Source organism: Hyla sarda, unplaced genomic scaffold, assembly GCF_029499605.1.
Source record: "Hyla sarda isolate aHylSar1 unplaced genomic scaffold, aHylSar1.hap1 scaffold_175, whole genome shotgun sequence".
Classification (NCBI taxonomy): Eukaryota; Metazoa; Chordata; class Amphibia; order Anura; family Hylidae; genus Hyla; species Hyla sarda.
The window spans coordinates 154,809-173,649 of record NW_026608393.1 but is presented as its reverse complement, the minus strand read 5'-3'; the positions used below and the strand labels follow the sequence as shown (position 1 = coordinate 173,649).

General features: G+C 44.9%; 7 non-coding genes across 7 annotated transcripts; all 7 read right to left on the bottom strand.

Moving 5' to 3' along the window:
- Window positions 1–1,708: 1,708 nt before the first annotated feature.
- Window positions 1,709–1,899, bottom strand: LOC130313225 (U2 spliceosomal RNA). The gene has a single exon (XR_008861219.1). It is a non-coding gene; the product is annotated as a U2 spliceosomal RNA (small nuclear RNA).
- Window positions 1,900–3,979: 2,080 nt separating this feature from the next.
- On the bottom strand, window positions 3,980–4,170 carry LOC130313224 (U2 spliceosomal RNA). Its single transcript, XR_008861218.1, has one exon. It is a non-coding gene; the product is annotated as a U2 spliceosomal RNA (small nuclear RNA).
- Window positions 4,171–6,270: 2,100 nt separating this feature from the next.
- Window positions 6,271–6,461, bottom strand: LOC130313223 (U2 spliceosomal RNA). Its single transcript, XR_008861217.1, has one exon. It is a non-coding gene; the product is annotated as a U2 spliceosomal RNA (small nuclear RNA).
- A 2,088-nt stretch (window positions 6,462–8,549) lies between these two features.
- LOC130313221 (U2 spliceosomal RNA) lies at window positions 8,550–8,740 on the bottom strand. Its single transcript, XR_008861215.1, has one exon. It is a non-coding gene; the product is annotated as a U2 spliceosomal RNA (small nuclear RNA).
- Window positions 8,741–10,837: 2,097 nt separating this feature from the next.
- LOC130313129 (U2 spliceosomal RNA) lies at window positions 10,838–11,028 on the bottom strand. Its single transcript, XR_008861146.1, has one exon. It is a non-coding gene; the product is annotated as a U2 spliceosomal RNA (small nuclear RNA).
- Window positions 11,029–13,121: 2,093 nt separating this feature from the next.
- On the bottom strand, window positions 13,122–13,312 carry LOC130313220 (U2 spliceosomal RNA). The gene has a single exon (XR_008861214.1). It is a non-coding gene; the product is annotated as a U2 spliceosomal RNA (small nuclear RNA).
- Window positions 13,313–15,407: 2,095 nt separating this feature from the next.
- Window positions 15,408–15,594, bottom strand: LOC130313154 (U2 spliceosomal RNA). Its single transcript, XR_008861164.1, has one exon. It is a non-coding gene; the product is annotated as a U2 spliceosomal RNA (small nuclear RNA).
- Between the last annotated feature and the right edge of the window lie 3,247 nt (window positions 15,595–18,841).

Here is an 18,841-nt window from a genome sequence, read left to right as displayed (position 1 = left end):
GGGAAGCTGTAAGCATAGAGGACATGCCTGCACCCCATTGGACTTACCTGTGTGGGTTAAATCCGGGTTATTTGACAACCTATGGCGGTGATGGTTCTGCTCAGGCAGAGCAGTGCTGATGCTCCTCATAAAGCTGTCGCTGCTGTGAAGGTTCTAGGTGACATCACAAATCCCTTTGGTTACATACACAACAAAGCTGGGTTGTTGTTGTTTACACTCTGCAAGGCCTGTGGAAGTGAGTGACATCATAGCACTGTAGTTCTGAGGGTTCAAGATGGATGCAACAATCTCCTGTTGCTTCTATGAAGGCCGTAATAGACGACATCACCAAACAGCTCCATAGTCACATACACAGCAAAGGAGAGATGTTGTTTACACCTAGTGATGTCAGTGGTATTGAGTGACATCACAGCACAGTGCTAAGGCTCCTGGGCCTGGACACAGCAGCGGCTGCAATATCTCAACGGAGAATACGTTTATATCTATGTGTGTGTGTGCGCATATATATATATATATATATATATATATATATATTTCTCCGCCGAAATCACTTTTAAACCCATTTCCACCTTTTTTTCCCTTCTCTTCCTCTTACTTTTTTTTCACGTTTTTTTACGTTTTTCTCCTTTTCGCCTCTTTTCTGGGCGTATTATTCTTCTTTTTCTTCTTTTTTTTCGTCTAATGCATACCCCATCAGTGCAGCAATGCTTATTCAATACCGCCAGCAGATGGAGACACTGGGGGATAATTTTCTAAGGATTTATACTGATTTTTCCTGTCTGAATTTGTCGCACAGAAAGTTGCAGGCCAAATATGTGTGACATTTCTGCGACTTTAGCTTCTAGAGCATTTTTACAACATTATACATAGGTGCTGAATACATAAAAAGCGACTGTTCAGCGACAGACAAGTCGCATCGGCTGAAAGTAGGCCAGAATGTCAGTCCATGTTGGAGCAGGTTTAGATACAGTCTAAAGCATAGATCTCAAAGTCTGTGCACAGAATTTAGCAAGGGCCTCGCACCTTCTGATGCATCAGGTAGGTGCACAATAGCATAGCCTAACCCTCTGTACTTTGGTCTATATTGATGCGGGACATAGACAGCCAGCTGATGACCAATCCATTAGTGCAATGGATGGCTGGAAGCATTTGTCTTTGCCTTTGCAATACCACAGAAGCAATGCATGGTCAATGTACAGCAATGACACACCTGTGTGAACAGCCAGGAGACCCCCCCCCCCCCCCATGTTATGTTACATAGTTACATAGTTAGTACGGTCGAAAAAAGACATATGTCCATCACGTTCAACCAGGGAATTAAGGGGTAGGGGTGTGGCGCGATATTGGGGAAGGGATGAGATTTTATATTTCTTCATAAGCATTAATCTTATTTTGTCAATTAGGAACATTCAGCACCCACCCGCTATCAAGGCAGCTGCCTATCATGTCATGCCCTACCTGCACAGGTGTGCTGGCTACTCAAATGATCCAATTAAGGAGGCCATTTAGTCAGCAGCAGCAGAAGTCCTGTGCCTGGACGCTCCAACAGGGGCCAGACACAAGCAGAAGCAGAAGCAGCAGAAGCAGCAGCAGCACCACCTTTTGTTTTTTGGCTGCAGCAGCAGCAAGGCCCACAGGGCTGGCTAGCTGGCTAGCCAGCAAGCAGGTAGCAATGAAAGTAGGAATCTTTCTTTTTAACCCTGTAAGGGGGTGGTGCACTGTACCCGAAGATACTGCCATATCGGGTCAATGCATAGGGCGACGGAAGCAAGCTTCGAAATCGGCCCCCGTTCTCAAAAATCCATTTAATATATGGTCCCCAGATAGGGGACGTATCAGATATTAAACTGATAAGAACAGATACTACACTTGATCTTAGCCAAAAGGCCGAGAAGCGATAACCGTGAAAGGGGCGGGCCCAACAAGGTCCCCTTCATGGGCACTATCACTGCTTGCTGTCAGGGAGGCTGCCAGACAATTTTCCATGCACACTCTGGGCTGGGGGGCAGTCAACCACCAGTACACACAGCAGAACCTAAACCCATACCATTATTGCTAAGCAGCAAGACAGGGGCCCATTGCACTCCCACGGGGCCTTTTTAAATGCAATCCATAACCCGGATTTGCCAGGAACCCTTCTTACTCCTCCTACTTGCATGTGACACTGGGCTTAGGATCTGCATAGGAAACACACACACAAGCACACACCTACCTTTGTTGCCTGCAGATGCCTCCTTGGCTGTCCCCAAACGGTATCAAACCAACACCCACGGGAAGCTGTAAGCATAGAGGACATGCCTGCACCCCATTGGACTTACCTGTGTGGGTTAAATCCGGGTTATTTGACAACCTATGGCGGTGATGGTTCTGCTCAGGCAGAGCAGTGCTGATGCTCCTCATAAAGCTGTCGCTGCTGTGAAGGTTCTAGGTGACATCACAAATCCCTTTGGTTACATACACAACAAAGCTGGGTTGTTGTTGTTTACACTCTGCAAGGCCTGTGGAAGTGAGTGACATCATAGCACTGTAGTTCTGAGGGTTCAAGATGGATGCAACAATCTCCTGTTGCTTCTATGAAGGCCGTAATAGACGACATCACCAAACAGCTCCATAGTCACATACACAGCAAAGGAGAGATGTTGTTTACACCTAGTGATGTCAGTGGTATTGAGTGACATCACAGCACAGTGCTAAGGCTCCTGGGCCTGGACACAGCAGCGGCTGCAATATCTCAACGGAGAATACGTTTATATCTATGTGTGTGTGTGCGCATATATATATATATATATATATATATATATATATTTCTCCGCCGAAATCACTTTTAAACTCATTTCCACCTTTTTTTCCCTTCTCTTCCTCTTACTTTTTTTTCACGTTTTTTTACGTTTTTCTCCTTTTCGCCTCTTTTCTGGGCGTATTATTCTTCTTTTTCTTCTTTTTTTTCGTCTAATGCATACCCCATCAGTGCAGCAATGCTTATTCAATACCGCCAGCAGATGGAGACACTGGGGGATAATTTTCTAAGGATTTATACTGATTTTTCCTGTCTGAATTTGTCGCACAGAAAGTTGCAGGCCAAATATGTGTGACATTTCTGCGACTTTAGCTTCTAGAGCATTTTTACAACATTATACATAGGTGCTGAATACATAAAAAGCGACTGTTCAGCGACAGACAAGTCGCATCGGCTGAAAGTAGGCCAGAATGTCAGTCCATGTTGGAGCAGGTTTAGATACAGTCTAAAGCATAGATCTCAAAGTCTGTGCACAGAATTTAGCAAGGGCCTCGCACCTTCTGATGCATCAGGTAGGTGCACAATAGCATAGCCTAACCCTCTGTACTTTGGTCTATATTGATGCGGGACATAGACAGCCAGCTGATGACCAATCCATTAGTGCAATGGATGGCTGGAAGCATTTGTCTTTGCCTTTGCAATACCACAGAAGCAATGCATGGTCAATGTACAGCAATGACACACCTGTGTGAACAGCCAGGAGACCCCCCCCCCCCCCCATGTTATGTTACATAGTTACATAGTTAGTACGGTCGAAAAAAGACATATGTCCATCACGTTCAACCAGGGAATTAAGGGGTAGGGGTGTGGCGCGATATTGGGGAAGGGATGAGATTTTATATTTCTTCATAAGCATTAATCTTATTTTGTCAATTAGGAACATTCAGCACCCACCCGCTATCAAGGCAGCTGCCTATCATGTCATGCCCTACCTGCACAGGTGTGCTGGCTACTCAAATGATCCAATTAAGGAGGCCATTTAGTCAGCAGCAGCAGAAGTCCTGTGCCTGGACGCTCCAACAGGGGCCAGACACAAGCAGAAGCAGAAGCAGCAGAAGCAGCAGCAGCACCACCTTTTGTTTTTTGGCTGCAGCAGCAGCAAGGCCCACAGGGCTGGCTAGCTGGCTAGCCAGCAAGCAGGTAGCAATGAAAGTAGGAATCTTTCTTTTTAACCCTGTAAGGGGGTGGTGCACTGTACCCGAAGATACTGCCATATCGGGTCAATGCATAGGGCGACGGAAGCAAGCTTCGAAATCGGCCCCCGTTCTCAAAAATCCATTTAATATATGGTCCCCAGATAGGGGACGTATCAGATATTAAACTGATAAGAACAGATACTACACTTGATCTTAGCCAAAAGGCCGAGAAGCGATAACCGTGAAAGGGGCGGGCCCAACAAGGTCCCCTTCATGGGCACTATCACTGCTTGCTGTCAGGGAGGCTGCCAGACAATTTTCCATGCACACTCTGGGCTGGGGGGCAGTCAACCACCAGTACACACAGCAGAACCTAAACCCATACCATTATTGCTAAGCAGCAAGACAGGGGCCCATTGCACTCCCACGGGGCCTTTTTAAATGCAATCCATAACCCGGATTTGCCAGGAACCCTTCTTACTCCTCCTACTTGCATGTGACACTGGGCTTAGGATCTGCATAGGAAACACACACACAAGCACACACCTACCTTTGTTGCCTGCAGATGCCTCCTTGGCTGTCCCCAAACGGTATCAAACCAACACCCACGGGAAGCTGTAAGCATAGAGGACATGCCTGCACCCCATTGGACTTACCTGTGTGGGTTAAATCCGGGTTATTTGACAACCTATGGCGGTGATGGTTCTGCTCAGGCAGAGCAGTGCTGATGCTCCTCATAAAGCTGTCGCTGCTGTGAAGGTTCTAGGTGACATCACAAATCCCTTTGGTTACATACACAACAAAGCTGGGTTGTTGTTGTTTACACTCTGCAAGGCCTGTGGAAGTGAGTGACATCATAGCACTGTAGTTCTGAGGGTTCAAGATGGATGCAACAATCTCCTGTTGCTTCTATGAAGGCCGTAATAGACGACATCACCAAACAGCTCCATAGTCACATACACAGCAAAGGAGAGATGTTGTTTACACCTAGTGATGTCAGTGGTATTGAGTGACATCACAGCACAGTGCTAAGGCTCCTGGGCCTGGACACAGCAGCGGCTGCAATATCTCAACGGAGAATACGTTTATATCTATGTGTGTGTGTGCGCATATATATATATATATATATATATATATATATATATATATATATATATATTTCTCCGCCGAAATCACTTTTAAACCCATTTCCACCTTTTTTTCCCTTCTCTTCCTCTTACTTTTTTTTCACGTTTTTTTACGTTTTTCTCCTTTTCGCCTCTTTTCTGGGCGTATTATTCTTCTTTTTCTTCTTTTTTTTCGTCTAATGCATACCCCATCAGTGCAGCAATGCTTATTCAATACCGCCAGCAGATGGAGACACTGGGGGATAATTTTCTAAGGATTTATACTGATTTTTCCTGTCTGAATTTGTCGCACAGAAAGTTGCAGGCCAAATATGTGTGACATTTCTGCGACTTTAGCTTCTAGAGCATTTTTACAACATTATACATAGGTGCTGAATACATAAAAAGCGACTGTTCAGCGACAGACAAGTCGCATCGGCTGAAAGTAGGCCAGAATGTCAGTCCATGTTGGAGCAGGTTTAGATACAGTCTAAAGCATAGATCTCAAAGTCTGTGCACAGAATTTAGCAAGGGCCTCGCACCTTCTGATGCATCAGGTAGGTGCACAATAGCATAGCCTAACCCTCTGTACTTTGGTCTATATTGATGCGGGACATAGACAGCCAGCTGATGACCAATCCATTAGTGCAATGGATGGCTGGAAGCATTTGTCTTTGCCTTTGCAATACCACAGAAGCAATGCATGGTCAATGTACAGCAATGACACACCTGTGTGAACAGCCAGGAGACACCCCCCCCCCCCCCCCCATGTTATGTTACATAGTTACATAGTTAGTACGGTCGAAAAAAGACATATGTCCATCACGTTCAACCAGGGAATTAAGGGGTAGGGGTGTGGCGCGATATTGGGGAAGGGATGAGATTTTATATTTCTTCATAAGCATTAATCTTATTTTGTCAATTAGGAACATTCAGCACCCACCCGCTATCAAGGCAGCTGCCTATCATGTCATGCCCTACCTGCACAGGTGTGCTGGCTACTCAAATGATCCAATTAAGGAGGCCATTTAGTCAGCAGCAGCAGAAGTCCTGTGCCTGGACGCTCCAACAGGGGCCAGACACAAGCAGAAGCAGAAGCAGCAGAAGCAGCAGCAGCACCACCTTTTGTTTTTTGGCTGCAGCAGCAGCAAGGCCCACAGGGCTGGCTAGCTGGCTAGCCAGCAAGCAGGTAGCAATGAAAGTAGGAATCTTTCTTTTTAACCCTGTAAGGGGGTGGTGCACTGTACCCGAAGATACTGCCATATCGGGTCAATGCATAGGGCGACGGAAGCAAGCTTCGAAATCGGCCCCCGTTCTCAAAAATCCATTTAATATATGGTCCCCAGATAGGGGACGTATCAGATATTAAACTGATAAGAACAGATACTACACTTGATCTTAGCCAAAAGGCCGAGAAGCGATAACCGTGAAAGGGGCGGGCCCAACAAGGTCCCCTTCATGGGCACTATCACTGCTTGCTGTCAGGGAGGCTGCCAGACAATTTTCCATGCACACTCTGGGCTGGGGGGCAGTCAACCACCAGTACACACAGCAGAACCTAAACCCATACCATTATTGCTAAGCAGCAAGACAGGGGCCCATTGCACTCCCACGGGGCCTTTTTAAATGCAATCCATAACCCGGATTTGCCAGGAACCCTTCTTACTCCTCCTACTTGCATGTGACACTGGGCTTAGGATCTGCATAGGAAACACACACACAAGCACACACCTACCTTTGTTGCCTGCAGATGCCTCCTTGGCTGTCCCCAAACGGTATCAAACCAACACCCACGGGAAGCTGTAAGCATAGAGGACATGCCTGCACCCCATTGGACTTACCTGTGTGGGTTAAATCCGGGTTATTTGACAACCTATGGCGGTGATGGTTCTGCTCAGGCAGAGCAGTGCTGATGCTCCTCATAAAGCTGTCGCTGCTGTGAAGGTTCTAGGTGACATCACAAATCCCTTTGGTTACATACACAACAAAGCTGGGTTGTTGTTGTTTACACTCTGCAAGGCCTGTGGAAGTGAGTGACATCATAGCACTGTAGTTCTGAGGGTTCAAGATGGATGCAACAATCTCCTGTTGCTTCTATGAAGGCCGTAATAGACGACATCACCAAACAGCTCCATAGTCACATACACAGCAAAGGAGAGATGTTGTTTACACCTAGTGATGTCAGTGGTATTGAGTGACATCACAGCACAGTGCTAAGGCTCCTGGGCCTGGACACAGCAGCGGCTGCAATATCTCAACGGAGAATACGTTTATATCTATGTGTGTGTGTGCGCATATATATATATATATATATATATATATATATATATATATATTCTCCGCCGAAATCACTTTTAAACCCATTTCCACCTTTTTTTCCCTTCTCTTCCTCTTACTTTTTTTTCACGTTTTTTTACGTTTTTCTCCTTTTCGCCTCTTTTCTGGGCGTATTATTCTTCTTTTTCTTCTTTTTTTTCGTCTAATGCATACCCCATCAGTGCAGCAATGCTTATTCAATACCGCCAGCAGATGGAGACACTGGGGGATAATTTTCTAAGGATTTATACTGATTTTTCCTGTCTGAATTTGTCGCACAGAAAGTTGCAGGCCAAATATGTGTGACATTTCTGCGACTTTAGCTTCTAGAGCATTTTTACAACATTATACATAGGTGCTGAATACATAAAAAGCGACTGTTCAGCGACAGACAAGTCGCATCGGCTGAAAGTAGGCCAGAATGTCAGTCCATGTTGGAGCAGGTTTAGATACAGTCTAAAGCATAGATCTCAAAGTCTGTGCACAGAATTTAGCAAGGGCCTCGCACCTTCTGATGCATCAGGTAGGTGCACAATAGCATAGCCTAACCCTCTGTACTTTGGTCTATATTGATGCGGGACATAGACAGCCAGCTGATGACCAATCCATTAGTGCAATGGATGGCTGGAAGCATTTGTCTTTGCCTTTGCAATACCACAGAAGCAATGCATGGTCAATGTACAGCAATGACACACCTGTGTGAACAGCCAGGAGACCCCCCCCCCCCCCCCATGTTATGTTACATAGTTACATAGTTAGTACGGTCGAAAAAAGACATATGTCCATCACGTTCAACCAGGGAATTAAGGGGTAGGGGTGTGGCGCGATATTGGGGAAGGGATGAGATTTTATATTTCTTCATAAGCATTAATCTTATTTTGTCAATTAGGAACATTCAGCACCCACCCGCTATCAAGGCAGCTGCCTATCATGTCATGCCCTACCTGCACAGGTGTGCTGGCTACTCAAATGATCCAATTAAGGAGGCCATTTAGTCAGCAGCAGCAGAAGTCCTGTGCCTGGACGCTCCAACAGGGGCCAGACACAAGCAGAAGCAGAAGCAGCAGAAGCAGCAGCAGCACCACCTTTTGTTTTTTGGCTGCAGCAGCAGCAAGGCCCACAGGGCTGGCTAGCTGGCTAGCCAGCAAGCAGGTAGCAATGAAAGTAGGAATCTTTCTTTTTAACCCTGTAAGGGGGTGGTGCACTGTACCCGAAGATACTGCCATATCGGGTCAATGCATAGGGCGACGGAAGCAAGCTTCGAAATCGGCCCCCGTTCTCAAAAATCCATTTAATATATGGTCCCCAGATAGGGGACGTATCAGATATTAAACTGATAAGAACAGATACTACACTTGATCTTAGCCAAAAGGCCGAGAAGCGATAACCGTGAAAGGGGCGGGCCCAACAAGGTCCCCTTCATGGGCACTATCACTGCTTGCTGTCAGGGAGGCTGCCAGACAATTTTCCATGCACACTCTGGGCTGGGGGGCAGTCAACCACCAGTACACACAGCAGAACCTAAACCCATACCATTATTGCTAAGCAGCAAGACAGGGGCCCATTGCACTCCCACGGGGCCTTTTTAAATGCAATCCATAACCCGGATTTGCCAGGAACCCTTCTTACTCCTCCTACTTGCATGTGACACTGGGCTTAGGATCTGCATAGGAAACACACACACAAGCACACACCTACCTTTGTTGCCTGCAGATGCCTCCTTGGCTGTCCCCAAACGGTATCAAACCAACACCCACGGGAAGCTGTAAGCATAGAGGACATGCCTGCACCCCATTGGACTTACCTGTGTGGGTTAAATCCGGGTTATTTGACAACCTATGGCGGTGATGGTTCTGCTCAGGCAGAGCAGTGCTGATGCTCCTCATAAAGCTGTCGCTGCTGTGAAGGTTCTAGGTGACATCACAAATCCCTTTGGTTACATACACAACAAAGCTGGGTTGTTGTTGTTTACACTCTGCAAGGCCTGTGGAAGTGAGTGACATCATAGCACTGTAGTTCTGAGGGTTCAAGATGGATGCAACAATCTCCTGTTGCTTCTATGAAGGCCATAATAGACGACATCACCAAACAGCTCCATAGTCACATACACAGCAAAGGAGAGATGTTGTTTACACCTAGTGATGTCAGTGGTATTGAGTGACATCACAGCACAGTGCTAAGGCTCCTGGGCCTGGACACAGCAGCGGCTGCAATATCTCAACGGAGAATACGTTTATATCTATGTGTGTGTGTGCGCATATATATATATATATATATATATATATATATATATATATATTTCTCCGCCGAAATCACTTTTAAACCCATTTCCACCTTTTTTTCCCTTCTCTTCCTCTTACTTTTTTTTCACGTTTTTTTACGTTTTTCTCCTTTTCGCCTCTTTTCTGGGCGTATTATTCTTCTTTTTCTTCTTTTTTTTCGTCTAATGCATACCCCATCAGTGCAGCAATGCTTATTCAATACCGCCAGCAGATGGAGACACTGGGGGATAATTTTCTAAGGATTTATACTGATTTTTCCTGTCTGAATTTGTCGCACAGAAAGTTGCAGGCCAAATATGTGTGACATTTCTGCGACTTTAGCTTCTAGAGCATTTTTACAACATTATACATAGGTGCTGAATACATAAAAAGCGACTGTTCAGCGACAGACAAGTCGCATCGGCTGAAAGTAGGCCAGAATGTCAGTCCATGTTGGAGCAGGTTTAGATACAGTCTAAAGCATAGATCTCAAAGTCTGTGCACAGAATTTAGCAAGGGCCTCGCACCTTCTGATGCATCAGGTAGGTGCACAATAGCATAGCCTAACCCTCTGTACTTTGGTCTATATTGATGCGGGACATAGACAGCCAGCTGATGACCAATCCATTAGTGCAATGGATGGCTGGAAGCATTTGTCTTTGCCTTTGCAATACCACAGAAGCAATGCATGGTCAATGTACAGCAATGACACACCTGTGTGAACAGCCAGGAGACCCCCCCCCCCCCCCCCCCCCGCCATGTTATGTTACATAGTTACATAGTTAGTACGGTCGAAAAAAGACATATGTCCATCACGTTCAACCAGGGAATTAAGGGGTAGGGGTGTGGCGCGATATTGGGGAAGGGATGAGATTTTATATTTCTTCATAAGCATTAATCTTATTTTGTCAATTAGGAACATTCAGCACCCACCCGCTATCAAGGCAGCTGCCTATCATGTCATGCCCTACCTGCACAGGTGTGCTGGCTACTCAAATGATCCAATTAAGGAGGCCATTTAGTCAGCAGCAGCAGAAGTCCTGTGCCTGGACGCTCCAACAGGGGCCAGACACAAGCAGAAGCAGAAGCAGCAGAAGCAGCAGCAGCGCCACCTTTTGTTTTTTGGCTGCAGCAGCAGCAAGGCCCACAGGGCTGGCTAGCTGGCTAGCCAGCAAGCAGGTAGCAATGAAAGTAGGAATCTTTCTTTTTAACCCTGTAAGGGGGTGGTGCACTGTACCCGAAGATACTGCCATATCGGGTCAATACATAGGGCGACGGAAGCAAGCTTCGAAATCGGCCCCCGTTCTCAAAAATCCATTTAATATATGGTCCCCAGATAGGGGACGTATCAGATATTAAACTGATAAGAACAGATACTACACTTGATCTTAGCCAAAAGGCCGAGAAGCGATAACCGTGAAAGGGGCGGGCCCAACAAGGTCCCCTTCATGGGCACTATCACTGCTTGCTGTCAGGGAGGCTGCCAGACAATTTTCCATGCACACTCTGGGCTGGGGGGCAGTCAACCACCAGTACACACAGCAGAACCTAAACCCATACCATTATTGCTAAGCAGCAAGACAGGGGCCCATTGCACTCCCACGGGGCCTTTTTAAATGCAATCCATAACCCGGATTTGCCAGGAACCCTTCTTACTCCTCCTACTTGCATGTGACACTGGGCTTAGGATCTGCATAGGAAACACACACACAAGCACACACCTACCTTTGTTGCCTGCAGATGCCTCCTTGGCTGTCCCCAAACGGTATCAAACCAACACCCACGGGAAGCTGTAAGCATAGAGGACATGCCTGCACCCCATTGGACTTACCTGTGTGGGTTAAATCCGGGTTATTTGACAACCTATGGCGGTGATGGTTCTGCTCAGGCAGAGCAGTGCTGATGCTCCTCATAAAGCTGTCGCTGCTTTGAAGGTTCTAGGTGACATCACAAATCCCTTTGGTTACATACACAACAAAGCTGGGTTGTTGTTGTTTACACTCTGCAAGGCCTGTGGAAGTGAGTGACATCATAGCACTGTAGTTCTGAGGGTTCAAGATGGATGCAACAATCTCCTGTTGCTTCTATGAAGGCCATAATAGATGACATCACCAAACAGCTCCATAGTCACATACACAGCAAAGGAGAGATGTTGTTTACACCTAGTGATGTCAGTGGTATTGAGTGACATCACAGCACAGTGCTAAGGCTCCTGGGCCTGGACACAGCAGCGGCTGCAATATCTCAACGGAGAATACGTTTATATCTATGTGTGTGTGTGCGCATATATATATATATATATATATATATATATATATATATATATATATATTTCTCCGCCGAAATCACTTTTAAACCCATTTCCACCTTTTTTTCCCTTCTCTTCCTCTTACTTTTTTTTCACGTTTTTTTACGTTTTTCTCCTTTTCGCCTCTTTTCTGGGCGTATTATTCTTCTTTTTCTTCTTTTTTTTCGTCTAATGCATACCCCATCAGTGCAGCAATGCTTATTCAATACCGCCAGCAGATGGAGACACTGGGGGATAATTTTCTAAGGATTTATACTGATTTTTCCTGTCTGAATTTGTCGCACAGAAAGTTGCAGGCCAAATATGTGTGACATTTCTGCGACTTTAGCTTCTAGAGCATTTTTACAACATTATACATAGGTGCTGAATACATAAAAAGCGACTGTTCAGCGACAGACAAGTCGCATCGGCTGAAAGTAGGCCAGAATGTCAGTCCATGTTGGAGCAGGTTTAGATACAGTCTAAAGCATAGATCTCAAAGTCTGTGCACAGAATTTAGCAAGGGCCTCGCACCTTCTGATGCATCAGGTAGGTGCACAATAGCATAGCCTAACCCTCTGTACTTTGGTCTATATTGATGCGGGACATAGACAGCCAGCTGATGACCAATCCATTAGTGCAATGGATGGCTGGAAGCATTTGTCTTTGCCTTTGCAATACCACAGAAGCAATGCATGGTCAATGTACAGCAATGACACACCTGTGTGAACAGCCAGGAGACCCCCCCCCCCCCCATGTTATGTTACATAGTTACATAGTTAGTACGGTCGAAAAAAGACATATGTCCATCACGTTCAACCAGGGAATTAAGGGGTAGGGGTGTGGCGCGATATTGGGGAAGGGATGAGATTTTATATTTCTTCATAAGCATTAATCTTATTTTGTCAATTAGGAACATTCAGCACCCACCCGCTATCAAGGCAGCTGCCTATCATGTCATGCCCTACCTGCACAGGTGTGCTGGCTACTCAAATGATCCAATTAAGGAGGCCATTTAGTCAGCAGCAGCAGAAGTCCTGTGCCTGGACGCTCCAACAGGGGCCAGACACAAGCAGAAGCAGAAGCAGCAGAAGCAGCAGCAGCACCACCTTTTGTTTTTTGGCTGCAGCAGCAGCAAGGCCCACAGGGCTGGCTAGCTGGCTAGCCAGCAAGCAGGTAGCAATGAAAGTAGGAATCTTTCTTTTTAACCCTGTAAGGGGGTGGTGCACTGTACCCGAAGATACTGCCATATCGGGTCAATGCATAGGGCGACGGAAGCAAGCTTCGAAATCGGCCCCCGTTCTCAAAAATCCATTTAATATATGGTCCCCAGATAGGGGACGTATCAGATATTAAACTGATAAGAACAGATACTACACTTGATCTTAGCCAAAAGGCCGAGAAGCGATAACCGTGAAAGGGGCGGGCCCAACAAGGTCCCCTTCATGGGCACTATCACTGCTTGCTGTCAGGGAGGCTGCCAGACAATTTTCCATGCACACTCTGGGCTGGGGGGCAGTCAACCACCAGTACACACAGCAGAACCTAAACCCATACCATTATTGCTAAGCAGCAAGACAGGGGCCCATTGCACTCCCACGGGGCATTTTTAAATGCAATCCATAACCCGGATTTGCCAGGAACCCTTCTTACTCCTCCTACTTGCATGTGACACTGGGCTTAGGATCTGCATAGGAAACACACACACAAGCACACACCTACCTTTGTTGCCTGCAGATGCCTCCTTGGCTGTCCCCAAACGGTATCAAACCAACACCCACGGGAAGCTGTAAGCATAGAGGACATGCCTGCACCCCATTGGACTTACCTGTGTGGGTTAAATCCGGGTTATTTGACAACCTATGGCGGTGATGGTTCTGCTCAGGCAGAGCAGTGCTGATGCTCCTCATAAAGCTGTCGCTGCTGTGAAGGTTCTAGGTGACATCACAAATCCCTTTGGTTACATACACAACAAAGCTGGGTTGTTGTTGTTTACACTCTGCAAGGCCTGTGGAAGTGAGTGACATCATAGCACTGTAGTTCTGAGGGTTCAAGATGGATGCAACAATCTCCTGTTGCTTCTATGAAGGCCGTAATAGACGACATCACCAAACAGCTCCATAGTCACATACACAGCAAAGGAGAGATGTTGTTTACACCTAGTGATGTCAGTGGTATTGAGTGACATCACAGCACAGTGCTAAGGCTCCTGGGCCTGGACACAGCAGCGGCTGCAATATCTCAACGGAGAATACGTTTATATCTATGTGTGTGTGTGCGCATATATATATATATATATATATATATATATATATATATATATATATTTCTCCGCCGAAATCACTTTTAAACCCATTTCCACCTTTTTTTCCCTTCTCTTCCTCTTACTTTTTTTTCACGTTTTTTTACGTTTTTCTCCTTTTCGCCTCTTTTCTGGGCGTATTATTCTTCTTTTTCTTCTTTTTTTTCGTCTAATGCATACCCCATCAGTGCAGCAATGCTTATTCAATACCGCCAGCAGATGGAGACACTGGGGGATAATTTTCTAAGGATTTATACTGATTTTTCCTGTCTGAATTTGTCGCACAGAAAGTTGCAGGCCAAATATGTGTGACATTTCTGCGACTTTAGCTTCTAGAGCATTTTTACAACATTATACATAGGTGCTGAATACATAAAAAGCGACTGTTCAGCGACAGACAAGTCGCATCGGCTGAAAGTAGGCCAGAATGTCAGTCCATGTTGGAGCAGGTTTAGATACAGTCTAAAGCATAGATCTCAAAGTCTGTGCACAGAATTTAGCAAGGGCCTCGCACCTTCTGATGCATCAGGTAGGTGCACAATAGCATAGCCTAACCCTCTGTACTTTGGTCTATATTGATGCGGGACATAGACAGCCAGCTGATGACCAATCCATTAGTGCAATGGATGGCTGGAAGCATTTGTCTTTGCCTTTGCAATACCACAGAAGCAATGCATGGTCAATGTACAGCAATGACACACCTGTGTGAACAGCCAGGAGACCCCCCCCCCCCCCCCCCATGTTATGTTACATAGTTACATAGTTAGTACGGTCGAAAAAAGACATATGTCCATCACGTTCAACCAGGGAATTAAGGGGTAGGGGTGTGGCGCGATATTGGGGAAGGGATGAGATTTTATATTTCTTCATAAGCATTAATCTTATTTTGTCAATTAGGAACATTCAGCACCCACCCGCTATCAAGGCAGCTGCCTATCATGTCATGCCCTACCTGCACAGGTGTGCTGGCTACTCAAATGATCCAATTAAGGAGGCCATTTAGTCAGCAGCAGCAGAAGTCCTGTGCCTGGACGCTCCAACAGGGGCCAGACACAAGCAGAAGCAGAAGCAGCAGAAGCAGCAGCAGCACCACCTTTTGTTTTTTGGCTGCAGCAGCAGCAAGGCCCACAGGGCTGGCTAGCTGGCTAGCCAGCAAGCAGGTAGCAATGAAAGTAGGAATCTTTCTTTTTAACCCTGTAAGGGGGTGGTGCACTGTACCCGAAGATACTGCCATATCGGGTCAATGCATAGGGCGACGGAAGCAAGCTTCGAAATCGTCCCCCGTTCTCAAAAATCCATTTAATATATGGTCCCCAGATAGGGGACGTATCAGATATTAAACTGATAAGAACAGATTTTTTTTTTTTTTTTTTTTTATTGAAAAGGAAATATACAATACATAACCAAGTAAATCATTCAAAAAATTACATATTCATCTGAAAACACATGAATAACACATATTTGACATATACAATATATACAGGAAGCATGTCTTTACATGTACATATAACAAAAAGCTTTCCCTTCATGACTTTCCCTCAGAAAAAATAAATTGCAGCGGATTCTGTCCCTCCAACTGTCCCTTCATATCAGGATATAATCTGTAAGAAAAGAAAAAGAAAGACAAATAAGAATACAATCATAACCAGTACTTCCATTTTTTGTGTTTCCAGATCCCCTCTGCATCATCAGAACCATAGTTTTTCCTATCACATAATACGTAAAGGTAAATTTTACCACGGATCATGCCCAGACATTCCTTCACACTTACTTCAGTTTGATTGAAAATCCTAATATTCCTTACATCCCACAGAACCTCTTTTACACAATTTACTATGAACCATAACACTCTTGCCTTCTCTCTCTCCACTGCACACAAACCAAACATCATCATATTAAAGGATAAGATTTCAATTCCAGTAAGATTTTTAATTAGACCAGACATTTTTCTCCACACAGACTTCGCATAACCACACTCCCAAAACACATGTACATAATTCTCACATCCACCGCAACCATCCCTGGGACACACTTCACTGTCTACCAATCTCCTTCTCCTCTGAAATTCCCTTGTTGGCAGACACCCATGAGCTAACATCCAAGACAAGTCCTTTTGTTTATTTGTCAGTTCCTTGTGACTGACATTTTTCCACACTACCTTACAATCCTTCTCAGACAGACCTCCCACACATTCCACTGTTTCTCTCTGCTCCAACACTTTCATCACCTTCTTACTATCATTCCATTCAGTCACACATTCCAGATTATTTTTCCTGACACACCGCCCTATTCTCTGATAGAACCAAGGAACCTCAAAACTTACAGGTACCCTTAAGTCCCTTTCCATTAGCTTATATTTCAACAACACATTACCAGCCAAATACCTTACCATGCACCCAAACACACATTCCTTCTTACTTACAGCGAGACAAAAACTGACATACTTCACAGCCAGGAACACTTCCACATTCATCATTCCTTTCCCACCATGCATTCTGCTTTTCACCACCTTCCCACGACTCAATTTCTCCATCCTTGAATTCCATAAGAAAACAAAGATCTGCCTGATAATTCTTGCCAGACACCTATCCGGTGGAGGAAACACATAATTAACATAAAGCAAAATAGGAATTATAACAGCTTTAATAACCAGAATCCTTCCCTCAATCGATAAAGTCCTTAAAGACCAGAAGTTTATTTTATTCCCCACCCTCCCCAAAACCCTCTCCCAACTTTCTTTCCCATACAAATCATTATCAAACACCACCCCAAGCACTTCCACACCCCCCTCTCTCACAGGCCACTCGCACAACCCACTCTCTCCCCACCCCTCAAAAAATTTACAACCACTCTTCCCAACATTAAGCTTAAACCCACTCATTAAACAGAAACACTCAATCAATAACTTAGCACGCCTTACCCCTGCCATTGACTTACATACAACAGTAACATCATCCATGTAACCAATCACTCGCATATCCTTCCCATGACTACCAGGTATTTCTATACCCCGCATCACCTTATCTCTCCTAATCATCCCCAACAAAGGCTCAATCATACAAATAAAAAGAATTGGCGACAGGGGACACCCCTGCCGCACTCCAGATTTTATACTCACTTCCCTACTCAGAAAACCATTGACCTGAATCTTACTATAAATGTCCCTATACAAACATTCAATCCACTTCACCATTCTGTCCGGCACATTCATCCTCCTCAAAACCCTAAACAATAAATCATGCACCACCCTATCATACGCTTTTTCAAAATCCACCGTAACAACAGCCACACCTTGCTTCCTAGTTTTACAGTCCCACAATACATCCCTCAGACCTAACAGACATTCAGAAATCCTACGATCAGGCACTGTACACATTTGCTCCTCACCTACCATACAATCAATCACATCCTTTAACCTACTCGCAATAACTTTAGCAATAATTTTGTAATCACAATTCAAGAGCGCTATAGGCCTCCAATTTTTAAGATCCCTCTTATCCCCTTTTTTAAACAATAACACAGTCACACTCTCACTCATACTTTTAGATAACTTCCCTCTCCTAAGTACTTCCTTACACACCTCCCATACATAATCCCCTAACATATCCCAAAACACAAGATAAAATTCCACAGGCAAACCATCACTCCCTGCCACCTTTCCTTTCTTCATCCCATTCACAGCATCCTCCACCTCACTCTTCCTCACATCCTCTTCCATAAAGAACCCATCAATTTCATCCAAACGCTTATCCACATATCCCAAACATTCCTCCTCTAGAGTCACGTCCCGCTCCTTCTCCGTGAATAAATCAGAATAAAACTTCCACACTTCCTCTAACACCTCATCCTTACCAAAGACCTCTACCCCATCATTCGTAAAAACACTCATCATCTCAGTTTTTTTACTGAATGCCTTTTTAAAGAAAAATTTGCTACATTTCTCATCCTTCTCTTTCACTTCAACCCTAGCCTGTGCAATAATCTTCCTTCCATTCCTCTCCAGACACTCATTCACACTTCCACGAGCTTCCTCAATCTCCTTCTCAACACTCATCCCCAAACGCCTCAATTCATACAAATACTCTAACCTTCTTTGCCATCTCTCATACTCTTCTCTATCTTTCCTCCCTTTCTCACACCCTTTTTTAATAAAAAACCTTTTAGTCTCTAACTTCACCCACTCCCACCACTCAACCACACTATAAAATGCATCCTTCCTCAACACCCATCCATCAAAACGCTCCCTATATTCTTGTAATACACATTCATTATCCAATAAAGACACATTCAACTTCCAAACACCCTTTCCATACTCACTTAGACCACCACCTTTTACCACACACTCAATCCAGGCATGATCCGTGAACGGTAACCTCCTCCGTCTGAAATTAGAAACAGACATTAGTTTTGAGACAAAAATGAAATCAATACGCGAACTTGTATTGTTAGAAAAATATGTATAACCGATAGTACCATCATTATGGGCAACAAAGGAATCCTTTAACCCAAATAAATTTACAATCTCTTTAAGCTGCTTACTAGTACTGTCTAAACCAGACCCACCACCCACCGTAGTACTACTCCTATCCCCCTCTGTTATTATACAATTGAAATCCCCTATAAGGAACACATCATC